Source organism: Symphalangus syndactylus, chromosome X (genome assembly GCF_028878055.3).
Source record: "Symphalangus syndactylus isolate Jambi chromosome X, NHGRI_mSymSyn1-v2.1_pri, whole genome shotgun sequence".
Taxonomy (NCBI): Eukaryota; Metazoa; Chordata; class Mammalia; order Primates; family Hylobatidae; genus Symphalangus; species Symphalangus syndactylus.
The window spans coordinates 85,856,414-85,868,858 of NC_072447.2; the positions used below are offsets into that span (position 1 = coordinate 85,856,414).

The 12,445-nt window shown below is 36.5% G+C and overlaps 1 protein-coding gene across 5 annotated transcripts in view; it reads left to right on the top strand.

The window, feature by feature from the left end:
* Positions 1-817: 817 nt before the first annotated feature.
* The window catches only part of GPR174 (G protein-coupled receptor 174), a 30,781-nt gene continuing 19,153 nt past the window's right edge, over positions 818-12,445 (top strand). The window contains exons 1-2 of one of the 5 annotated variants that reach the window (XM_055267163.2): positions 874-1,124; positions 1,533-1,637. The gene's annotated coding sequence lies outside the window, so the exon portion shown is untranslated. Of the gene's footprint in view, positions 9,180-12,445 lie in introns of all 5 variants that reach the window. The other 4 variants (XM_063634718.1, XR_010119607.1, XR_010119606.1 and 1 more) reach the window with 4 other exon arrangements.

The following is a 12,445-nucleotide window of genomic DNA, read 5'->3' on the forward strand; positions in this document are numbered from 1 at the left end:
CACACCAAGGTTTTCGAATAAGTGTATTTCTAGGAGAATGAGAATTTTAAAATCAAGACTTCAGGAAGAAAGAAATTCTTGCCTCTAGAGGACTGGTGTTTCAGGCAAAGTGGAGGTGATATTTTGAGGTGGAGAGCCCTCCGGGTATTCCCTATAATATACCACACAGGTATGTCTTGGCATGAGACTGGACCTGCAATAACATGTTTTTTTCTTCCATGGCTTATGTGAAAATTCCCTTTACTCTGATCTAGAGATATTACCCAAGTCATGGGTATTACCTTCAGTTGCTTCCTGTTCGTCTACCTTTGGGAGTGGGGAGGGGGGTGTTAGGTGCCTAATACAGTGTGGCACTGGTCTCAGGGGGCTGGAACTCTGGGACTCCTTGGAACACCATCTTCAAGAGCCTGTGGCAATGGGTCTGGGCTGCAGAAAGCCAATCTCTTTTCATTGGATCCTGCCTAATCACTGAGAAGAAATGGGGGTTTACCTGCACTTCTTGGTAACAGGGACCCTGAGGGCAATGGGAAGTGGGTGGACAGGAAGTGGAAGGTGGATTATAGCTCCAGATTCCTCTTAAGGAGTGGGGTATTTAATTCAATGTCAGAATTTTAGAAGTTTGTGTATTCAAGAATGCCCTAGGCAGAGATCATGCTCACCTTCACCTCTTCTACTGGCAGCTTTCTAGGGAACATTCTTGAGAATGTTCACTTTGATAACTGAATGCAAGTGAGAGGCTGTGAGAAAGGATCACTCTAAGATTGTGGTGGCCCACTATCTATGCAAGCAACTCGAGGGCTCCTAGCTTCAGCAAAGGACTCCATAGGCAAATAGGCTGTGTGTTATCATGAGCTCAAAGCTGAGTGCAACCACAGAAGACAATGCACTGTGGCCCTCGAAATAGAAAGGAGAATTTCTTTTCCTAAGTGTGAAGCTTTGCAGGCTCTACATACAGCCTGTAGTGCAGCCCTGCATCATTAACGGGGGTGGGCGGGGGTGGAGAGAATGAAAGCAAAAGAGCATGCTGGCTGCCCCCTGGAAAACGGAAATGTTCAGTGTACACAGAGAGTGGCTTGCATATTTCACTCTGACATCTTACTACTATGCTTTTCAACATGATAGTGGTTAGATATTCCTGATAATTTTAATTTTTTTTCCTTTTGCTTTCATAATTTTTCTTTTGGTTTTCTTTTATTTTGTATTATTTTTACTTTTATTTATTTTCTTCCCTCCCTCCTTCTCTCCCGTATTCATTCATTTTCCTTCCTTCCTTCCTTCCTCTCCTTTCCTTTTCTTTCTTTCTCTTTCTTTCTGTTTCTTTCTCTCTTTCTTTCCGTCTGTCCTTTCTTTCTTTCTTTCTTTCTTTCTTTCTTTCTTTCTTTCTTTCTTTCTTTCTGTCTCTTTCTTTCTTTCTTTTTTCTTTCTTTCTTCTTTCTTTCTTTCTGTCTCTTTCTCTCTCTCTCTCTCTCTGTCTTTCTTTCTTTCTTTTTCTCCTTTTGCTAGTGAAGGAGAATTGGATTGGTTATTTTCAGAACAGGGAGCCTAAACTGATGCACAGATCAGTAGCATCCTTGTTGGAGTGGCCATCACATGAATTCTTTGGAGATCTCTGAAGAAAACAGAAAGAAACTGAAATGGTAGGTTCTAATTATTTATGCATAATTAGCTCTCATCTGTGCATTTTCCCCTTAATATCTAGAACTGGACTCTTCACACAAGGAACTGTACAACTTGTCAAGTCTAAGCATGGTTATGGATATAATGAACTTGGACCATCCTTAAATGTCATTTCGTTGGTATTTGAACAAACAAAAATAATTGTATGATGGGCTGCCAGAGGAGGGAGGCAACTTTAAACTTGGGGAAATACAAGTTTGACATGGAGAGATTTTTAATAATGTGTTTAGCTCAGTTGATATTGAATAAAATAGTCCTGTGAACATTTGCAATTTAACCTATTTTGTATTAAGTAGAGTTGCTTACATAAAGGTTCAGGACAATTTTTATCTACTCTTTGCTAAAACTCTTTGGGGGTGCTATTTTTATCTGCTGCATAATTAAACTGGTTAACTTTGTGTCCTTCTCAAAATGAACAATTATTTGAAAAATGAGAGAGTCAATATTTCAGGACCTTAGCTAATATAAATGCATGTTCCTATCAGCTTGTGTAAGTTACTTATTTTCACTGTAAAAGTTAATTGTTGTAATTAATGATAGATATAAAGATTCTGTTTTCAAACACATTTAAGAAAACTTGTTTATAATGAGAGAAAGAGGAAATAAGACAACAGGCACAGTTGCTCTGTTTTTCATAGATAAGCTCTATCTACGATAGTAAGTAATCAGCACATTAAAAAATCAACAATGGTTAAAATGATTTTGAATTTAATTTACATTTCTAGATACTCAAAATTGACTTATTTTGACAAAATGTAAGTGAAATTATTTCCTTGTTTGCATGTTGTCTCTTTTTTGTGCTCCAAGAGAAAATGTTTAGGACAGTGCCTTTTGACTTTAAACCGTATGATGATACTATAAATTGTGTGTAACTGCTAGGAGCTGCATTCAGAGACTAAAAGAAAAAAGTCACGAATTCCTATGTGAGAGAGAGATAGAAATGAGGAGGGATGTGGTACAACATGACCCAGGATTAAATCTCAAATAACTTTCCTGCTCCTTCCTCTCCTGTCAACAGTAATGTACATGGACTTTATTTTATACTGCTCAAAATTTTTCATAAAAGAAAAAGTTATAATTTTACTCAATAAGCAGAACTATATGCTTTAGAGACCTTTGGATCATTCAGCAAAGAGAATTTTGTTTTTCCTTTAGCTTCTGTAAATATCAGATATAAACACAAAAACATTAAACTTATAGAGAGGATTAAAGTTCTTCCACCCAGGGCAAGATTATACCAGTCACACTGGCAAACATTTGGATATACCAAGAAGTTTGTGTCCGAGAAGGATATACTTTTAATTGCAGATAATGTGCTTTGCGCTTGTGAACACATGTACTGCTCTGCTTTGCTATATATTTGTAATAATATTTGTGTGAGACAGGAACCACCTAGTGTACCTATTTTGTTGGGGCCAGATTAATATGATGCTGAATAATGTAAAGATGAATAAACACAAAGTGAGTCATAGACTGCTCCCGATATCTCACTGAATTTCATGTGAAGACCCCTAGGAATGAATGCACTTCATTATGCCCCTTTGTACTAGGTAACTGAAAGGAAGAGGACAAAGAAACACACCTTCTGCATTCCGCTCATAGATACTTTTGGCACCAATCAGCTACCCAGAACCAAAAAGGGAAGTAAACTCCTTTTCCTGATCTCCACCCAATCCTGATAAAAGCAGGGCACAGAAGGTGCCTCTTCCCTTGCCCATTAAAGTGACTCCCCACCCAAAACCTTCTTTTTATGCTATAAGTCTCAAGAATCAGTCTCTAGATCCCTAGTCAGAGAATAAGAAATTGTCAGAAACAGATTCAGCTCTTGTCACTTTCAGAGCAATGGCAAACATCTGAGACTTTTATGCTTTGGGAAGCAAAGTAGGTTCATGGTGTACATTGTGCAGTTGGAAAAAATGAGACTCATAGAGGTGAAGTGACTGGGTCAAGTACCTCTGTCTGTCTGTGACAGAGACAAAGGTAGAATCCAGGTCTCTTCATACCTTGTCCAGTGCTCTGTTCATTTCTCCTTGGTGACTATCAAGGTTTGTGGATTAAGAGACATGCATTATTCATTGGGAAACATTGAAAGATTTCATTTTGAGAGCATTCAAGAATCTCTCAGTAACAGGCACACTTCAGGTTTCTCCCAAAGGCCTTAATATTGTAACAGACCTTGAGTTGTTGGGCTTTACCACTGTTTCCTTCCAAGAATAAGAAAGAGTTTTTCCTACTGTGCTCATAGAAAAAAAAAAAAAACAACCCAAAGTGCAAATTGATACTAGATGCTGTAATACAAGATTAACAAAGACCTGGCCATATACTGGAAGTGTATGTGCTGTATTGAGTGTCAGAGCAACAATACAGCCAATTCATTAGACAAGAGAGAGTATGCAGGAGGTCCTGAGGTCTAGGAGATTCCAGATTTGAGAAAGGAGTGAAGATTTTAGGGTAACTTGTCTGACAGAAACAGACATATGCGGTTGATCAACTAAGGTGAGAGTGTGAGGAAGATAAATATATACAGTAAGTGATAGTATGTGAATCCTGAAAAGGAATACAGTAATTAATGGCTTGAATATTGCTAATGTTTGTCGTATAACTAAGTGCTATCTGAGATCTGAAAATTAAAGTGGGTTCTTCTGCTATAGCCTTTGAAAGATAAAGAGTGTGCTCCAGAGGCATCATTTTCCTTTGCAGCAACAGCTGCATTAGCAGCAACCAGAGATCAAGATGCAGACAGAGCTCCTGACAAATAATCAGATATGCAAGATATTAGCCAAAATCAAGTCTGTATAGACTCTGGAAACTTGGTTATGGGTCAAGAAGTTCACTAAATTTAGTTATCTAGTGAGGAAACTAAAATTTAACCATTATCAGGTTCAGTTATGTGGGTCATGCAGAAGCATGACTTGTGCCCACCGTGGGAGCCAGGGTTGCCAATTCAGACTCAGTTGTGTCTTGGATAGCATAAGTACTATCTCACTGGAAACTAAAATATATGCAAATATCTCACCAGGTCAAAAGTGCCCATCAACTCCTTTCCTACTTCCTGACATAATATTTGTTTCTTCAAAAAGCTTTTACAAAATGTCACACTACTTAGGGCAGAAAATAAAGTTTTCTCTACATTCTCAGCAACGATGAAAGGCTTTAAGATTGTTATTATTATTTAGCTAATACTTTTTTCAGCTTTACTTGGCAGATGAGATTCAGTATTTCTTATAAGCTAATCACATGTTACCAGATATTTCTTATAAATCAATGACTTTTTTTTTGAGACAGGGTCTCACCCTGTTACCTTGGCTGAAATGCAGTGGCATGATCACAGCTCACTGCAGACTTGATCCCCTAGGGCTCAAATGACTCTCTTACCTCAGCCTCCCAAGGAGCTGGGACTATAGCCATGCACCACCACCAAAGGGTAATTTTTGTACTTTTTTTGTGGAGACAGGGTTTTGACTCGTCTGGAACCCCTGGCCTTGAGGAATCTCACAACCTTGGCCTCCCAAAGTGCTAGGATTACAGGTGTGAGCCCCTGCACTAAGCCCCAGTGACATATTTCTGTATGATAAAATAATTCTTACAACTTAAGTGTAGGATGACAGTGATGAAATCCTTTACTGTTCAAAGTATTTAATCTATTTTAGGTAATACTGATGACCTATAAGTTACTTCTTTAAAACTAATGATGTGCAAAAAAATGAATAACATGTAGAAGATGGACTGATTTATTATTTCTCACATATGTTTTCACAATTAAATATTATGAGCAAAATATATATGAGATGAAAGAGCCCACAGAGTCTATTTTTTTAAATTTACATTTTATTTTAATCTATAGTTTTATGGCCCCTATTAATTTTCATACTGAAGGACTTACTCATTTAATTTTCTAAAGACATATTTCTTTGACTTTTTTCCCCACATCCTTATGACAATAGCATTCTGCTTCTGTATTCTTTGGTCCAGTTTTTATTGGGATCTGTTTTTATTTTTACCTTTTTTTCCCCTTTATTTTTATACCTTATAATTATAAATGTATCCATTGACTTCTCCCTCTTCTAAGAAAGTTAGGGTTAAAACTAGGTAGTACTGATTTTGTAATACTTCATAAAACTAACTCAATTTAACAAAGGAAAGTTCAGTAACTTGACCTAGCATTAGCCTCTCTGAGGAAGAACTACTGATCCTAGAAATAGTTTTGTATCAAAAGTCACAGTGCATATCAAGACATCTGGTACAGTAATACCTTTCTCTCTGAAATGCTATGACTTCTAAAAGTTTATTAGGGTTAAAAAGAGAATTCTACCTAGCTGAAGCAGAGTATGACTATAACAGACTAGACTGTAAAGTGGCTGGTCTAGATAATCCATCCAGATTATTTAGGGAAGGCAGATTTGCAACCCAAGTTATCCTGAGTGAGTGATCATATATTGGGTTTGGGGATACCCAGTTTTGCTCTGACATCTTGCTGAAAGGCTCTTTTGATCATGGAGAATAGATTAAACCTCCCTCAGTTTTTTTCTTTTTTGCCATGAAATTTGGTTAAGCAAACACTATGAGGACATTCTGTAACCTGCAGAGAGAAAAGGGCTGTTTTTCAGAATACAGACTATAACCTGGATTATATTTGATGTATAATTACTTGTTAAGATGACTGATTTAGTTCTAAGTTACAGTTTTAAGAATTTTTCATTAGGAAATACTATCTTTGTGTCTGTTTGGGTCTTTCCCGGGAAAGATTTACTCAGAAATTTTACAACTAACTGATCTCTGGGAATCATTAAATTTGAAAATATCTGTGACATAGTCCCATAGAGAAAAATTGATCGCCCCAGGTTATAAGTTATTCCTTGACTGGGACTTGGGCCAGACATGAATGGCCAGAGTAAAACTATAGGCTAAATCAATATCTGAAGAATATGGGCATGGTGGTTAATCAGGATGGCCCCTCCTCAAATGCTGTGAACCCTCTGTTGTGTGGGCTTCTTGAATACAATACATAGAGATGCAATCTTCTCTTCATAATTTTCATTTAGTGACACACCTGGACACTCATTGGAAAAATTTTGGACACACAATAGAAATGAAAATCAATAGTAAATCACCCAAATATAGACCCTCTAAAGACTGTATGATGTTGCTTTGAAAATTTTAAATTTAATCTGTTTAACATTTGCATGCATTAACCCACTTTTCATATTGGGTCAAATAATATGAAATACTTCTAAGAAGTGGTGATCAGTTCTTTATATTTTTCTGCAAAATTTCAGTACATTAATTAAAAAGATAGAATTGATTTGGTTTCATATGTAAACATTTGTTTTCAAAATAAAAAATTTAATTTCATATAACCCTTTCCTGAGTGAGTAATTATATTTAGATTGTAATAATTTATTTTAGAAGGAAAATTAGGTTTTATTTGCTCAGTCTCACTCGTAAGCATAATGACTTTATTTTCTTCATGGGGAATTCTGAGCCTTTGGCCTTTTTCTATTCCCACATCTCTGGGAGTTCAGTCTAGTTTCTTTAGCAAAGGGAAAATAATAGTTTTCTAATATGATTTCGGATTTTGGACGTACATTTAGGAGTTCCCAGAGCCTTCTCACAGCTCCTTACATGAGTTTCAAAGCAGGTCCAAAGTCTCACCATGAACTAAGGGTCAGCATCAGATTCAGACTATCCTTGCTATGGATTTTTTTTCCCTGTAGAGTTTATACTGTATTCTAAATCAAGTATATTTTTAGTAATAACTCTAGAAAAAGCAATAAACTATCTAAGCAGCTACTCAGAATCTAAGATTTAGCAGGTTTTTTGAGCTTATCTACTACTGGCTCTTTTATTTTTAGTGTTCTATCATCAAAAGTAATATATACACTTAACGATATACTAAGCATTAGGCAAGATGCCTTACATCATTTTGACAACAACTACATTTATTTTCTCCATTTTACAGATTAAGAAACTAATGTCCAAGAAATTACTTAACTTGCCCAGTGATATACAACTGTTTTTTTCAACACCAATTTATTGAGGTATGATTAGCATACAAAAAGATGTGTATATTTAATATATATAACTTGGCGAGTTTGGAGATAAATATATACCTGGGAAACCACCACCATAATCTATGCAATAAACATATCTATCTTGGTTGAGTTTCAAATCCAGTTCTGTTGATTGTCAAAGCTCTTTCTTTATGTTATGCTGTCTCCATACGATGAAGCTATAACTCACTATCTTGTCCCTTTCCACCTGAGAATCAAGAGAGTTGGTAATAGAAGAAATCAAGATGTACCCATTTCAAAACAGGCTGTCCTTTGATTGGATTTAGGCTAGGTGAACAAGGAAAAGGAGGCAGGGAATAGGGAATAAAATGAATAAAATTGAGAATTGTAAAAAGCAAAAATTAAATGTTTTATTTATCTTCAACCATTCTTTATGATGTGTTTACTGTTTCTACAAGATATAACCCCTGCCCTCTTAGAGCTTATTTACTTGAGGAGGATAAGCTAGCACATATTAATTCTGATTATACAAAAGAGATTTAGGAAGAAGGTGTCTGAATTTATGGAACTTTTTTCCTTAAACAGAATCACCATTCATCTACACTTAAACTGACATAATGTAAAAAGAAAATCAGATTAGAATTTTTGCTTTATTCTACATAATCTAATTTATGGCATGCTAAGGTTTAAGAGCAAAGGTTCTGAACTCCAGATATGAGCCTCTGTTAGAGATTAGAGCACAATGTGTGGTTTTAGATGCAAGTTAATATCAGCAAAAGGAAAGGGCTCAAAAAATTGTACACAGAGGCTCTCCCAAACAGGTCTGTAGCAATAGATTAATTTCTGTGTTTACTTGTTTGCTGGCTTCCTAGCGCATTCTATATTGGCTATAAGGAATTCGAATTTGGGGGAAAACATGAAATCCTTCATATGCAAATCAAGTTTACACATCAACCATCAGAAAAGAGGATAGAGCCATTTTTATATTTGTGAGTAAGCTTTTTCCTTAGGATGAAGGACTTGGAGTTATAGGATGCCTGTTCTTGTTTCAGAGCATACTCTGTGCCTACATTACAGAGAGAATTAACTGGAATCTAATCGCATGCTTAAGTTTAGGAGCTCAGTGTGGTAACCATCTCATCCAGTGAGTTATAGAATCTTGAGTTAAAAGAACAAAAACACAGTAACAAAGTTTTAGGCTTGTCTGTCTCCTGATAATGCCAATTATTTCCCACCACATTCTTTTGCTCTCTACACACTCGCCTCCTCTGTCTGTGCTCCCTATCCAAGAGGAAAAAGAGGAAGAACCTTGCGACATCAATTTCTAAACTCTCTTCTAAATTATGCTTTCAGCAGGCACCAATCACAAGTTTGAAGTCATGCTCCTTTGGTACTGAGCTCCCTCATTTTTCAGTTTCTCTCTCTGTGAAAATGGTATAATTGAGGACACTTCTCTCTCAAGGGTATGGATCACATGCAGATACTGAACAGGTACTTTGTATTTCTTTTACCAGAGCTCCTCTGTACAATTTGCAAAATACCTTGTGCTACTGGATTGAAATCACACTGGGAACATTGAGTTGTACTTGCCTTTCACCAGACAGACAAATTTCCCTTTGCACATGTCAGCATTATGCCTGGTTAAGCTTGCAGATTGAAGTGCTTACAAGGAGCAAAATAGTTCTAAAGCTTGCAGCTGAATCAATGAGAAAGAGAGGCATAACTTTTATGGATCAGTGAATAGCTGTTTTCAGAAATGCTGTATGGAATAGTCCAACCACTTTAAGGTCTGGTGTATGTTTCTACTCTAAATATATGGCAGCTTTCTACAAAGCATAGCGTTTGACCTGCCCAATTTAGCAACTGATTTTACACATCTCTCTTTTATTCTGTTGTGTCACTTCTGCTAGATTTTCCAGGGCAGGGGCTATGTCTCATTTCTTGTTATCTTCTGTGATATCTAGCATGATGATTTGATTTACAGCAAGGTATTTTTCATCTCATCACTCCATTCTTTTGTCCTAGCTTGATAGTTTAGCAAAATGGAGCAGCAGGAAATGGGCCAAAGAGTAAAAAGACCATTTGTCTTATTTTAGTCACTTTCTTCCAGTCTTGAATGCCAGCAGAAATGAATGAACTCAATGTAAAGAGAATATCTGTGTTTCTGCATGGGGTAAAGTAGAGTTAGAGAGAGAGATGGGGAACGGACAGGAATAGGTTGTGGTTTCTTCTGCATACAGTTAAGAATATCGGTTTCTATACCATTGTAGAAAAAAACAAAGGGATACTTATTTCTGGTGATTTGTACACTGGTATTTGATGTAAAAAATTGACAGTCTTTAACAACATAAAGCTTACATTTAGATAGTCTGACCATATGAAGGAAAGAGAAATAGCTACACACATAGTATAGAATGTGTAGTAGGGAGGAAGTGTGATGTGAGGAAATGAACAAAGGCCTTTTGAATTAAAACTTAGGTTCTAGTTCTGATTGTGCCATTAACTTGTTATATAACTCAGGATGAGTCTTACTTTCTTTGGGCCTCAGCTACCTTGTTTGTAAAAAGCAGAGCATTCATAGCGATTGATACAAAATTAGCGAAGGTTTAATCAAGATTAATAAAGTCTAATTTTTATTTAAAATGCTGAATCAGTTCTTTCAGAAAATGAGAAAATATTATAAGGCTCATTAATCATTATCTACATCACCATTGAACTTATCATGAACTAATCATGCTACCCAAGGTGCTCATTAAATATGCACTGACTGAACTTGTTGAATTACTCCATACGTAGGCTGAGGAACTCAAGCTGACTATAACCTCTCCCCTACTCTCCTTTCATGCTACTGTGATCCTTTTCGTCTAGATCTGCAATGGTACCCATGTTTTTATTTAAGAAAGGCTGCTAGGAAAATCCCTGCACACTCCCTGTGAATGTCCTGGATACTATTTTCTAGTTCTCTCTCATTAATGCATTAGCTTAAATCCACTTATCACATCGCAGTAGTTTTAAACATAAAAGTAGAAACACTGGCTATAAGGGATATTTTGATGGGGAGTAGTCCGTGAGAGGAACAAATCTGTGCCAACTAGAAAAGTCTGCTTAGGACTATGGGTCTTGGATTGGATATGGAGCCCAGGCAGTTAAAGTTGTGGTGTGAGGATTCAGTCAGGCCTGAAGGATAATGCACTGGGAAGGAAGAACACAGGGATTCTTTGTATCTTCCCCAATATTTATCAAGAATTGGGCCTATCTGTCTACTCAAACTTTCTACCAAACTTAGACTGTAAGAGCACAAAGTAACCTCAGGGATAATCTAGTAGCTCCCTCATTCCGCAGACGAAATACCGAGGTCAAGAGATAGAAGGGACATTCCCAAGGTCACACCACTAATTAGTGATAAGGCCAAGGCTAAAAGGTAGGTGTCATATGTCTCTGATTAGTGCTCTTTTCCATACACCCTGTTTCTCTCAGCCTAAATGACTTGTCTTGGGAGTTGAAAAAGCTTTCAAGTAAAGCAGAATAGTTTTAAAGTATATGGCTATCCTGGAAAAAAAATAATGAAGTGACTCTCTAAAGCAAAATCCATTCTTTGATATCTCACCTGACTCCTGTCCATAAAGTATAACAAATTAAATGATTAAAAATTAAACAGTGCCTAAGAATATTCACTATTTCAATAAAATCTGCTTCTAGCCAGCTACATTTGTCTAGTATTTATGATTAATCTGTGACCCTGCTCAGTCATTAAACTCTGTCCCTGCAGACTATTACTCTAGTTTGATCTCACATATCTGACACACTAAAGTGGTGCTGTTCTGGTTCTGTTTTCACAAACTACCAGCAAGGAATATAATTTTGTCACTTTGTAACTTACTGCCTAGGTTTTCTTTCCTAGTCCCCATGATAAGCTGCTTTGGATTCTTCGGCCTCTGGACCTGCCTTTTGGTTACTCATCTTCTACTTGGTCTGTTTCTCCCACTTTGTTACCCTCTGTCAAGGACAAAAAATAATTTAAAAATAACTTTACTGTGTGTTTAATCCTGATCACTATTTTTTTTCCTCATCAGGTCTTTTTAAAAGGATTTATTAAGGAGTTTTAATGTGTCTAGTACTCTATTTACTAGGTGCTAGAGGAAAGAAGAAAAGGATACGTAGTATTTATTGAGCACTTGTTATGTGCCAAGCCCTGACTTATTGGTTTTTACTTATGATATCTCATGTAATCTTAACAATGTTCCCCAGGAGTAGGCATTATTATTTTATTCATTTTACATGAGGAAGAAACAGAAAGAGAGAGAGAGAAACAAAACAACTGGTTCAAGATTACTCAACTGAAGCTGGCATTAGAACGCAAGTCTCTTTCAAAGGATTGCTTCAAAAGTTATCATTCTAAATAAAAATCATCGTGTTAAAAGGATTAGCTTGAAGCAAATTTGTGTAGATGGAAAATATTTCGTTGGGTGCCTTCTCTCTATCTTTCCTGCCTTATCCTTCCCTTTGCAGAATCCTTTGCTAACCCTTATGATCTGGCATCTCAGGTAATCCTACTATGTTACCCACCTAATGCTGTCCCCCTCTATGTTCCCTTAATTCATTCTACCAAGTAAATGTATTATTTGTATTTCATTTCTTCCACTTTCTAAAGGAAAATCTAGCTTAGCTGATTGATTACAGTTAAAAGGCTAATATGTAACCCCTTCTTGTAGTATTTTCACTTTATCAGTAGATTCCTGGACACATAGTTTCTTAAA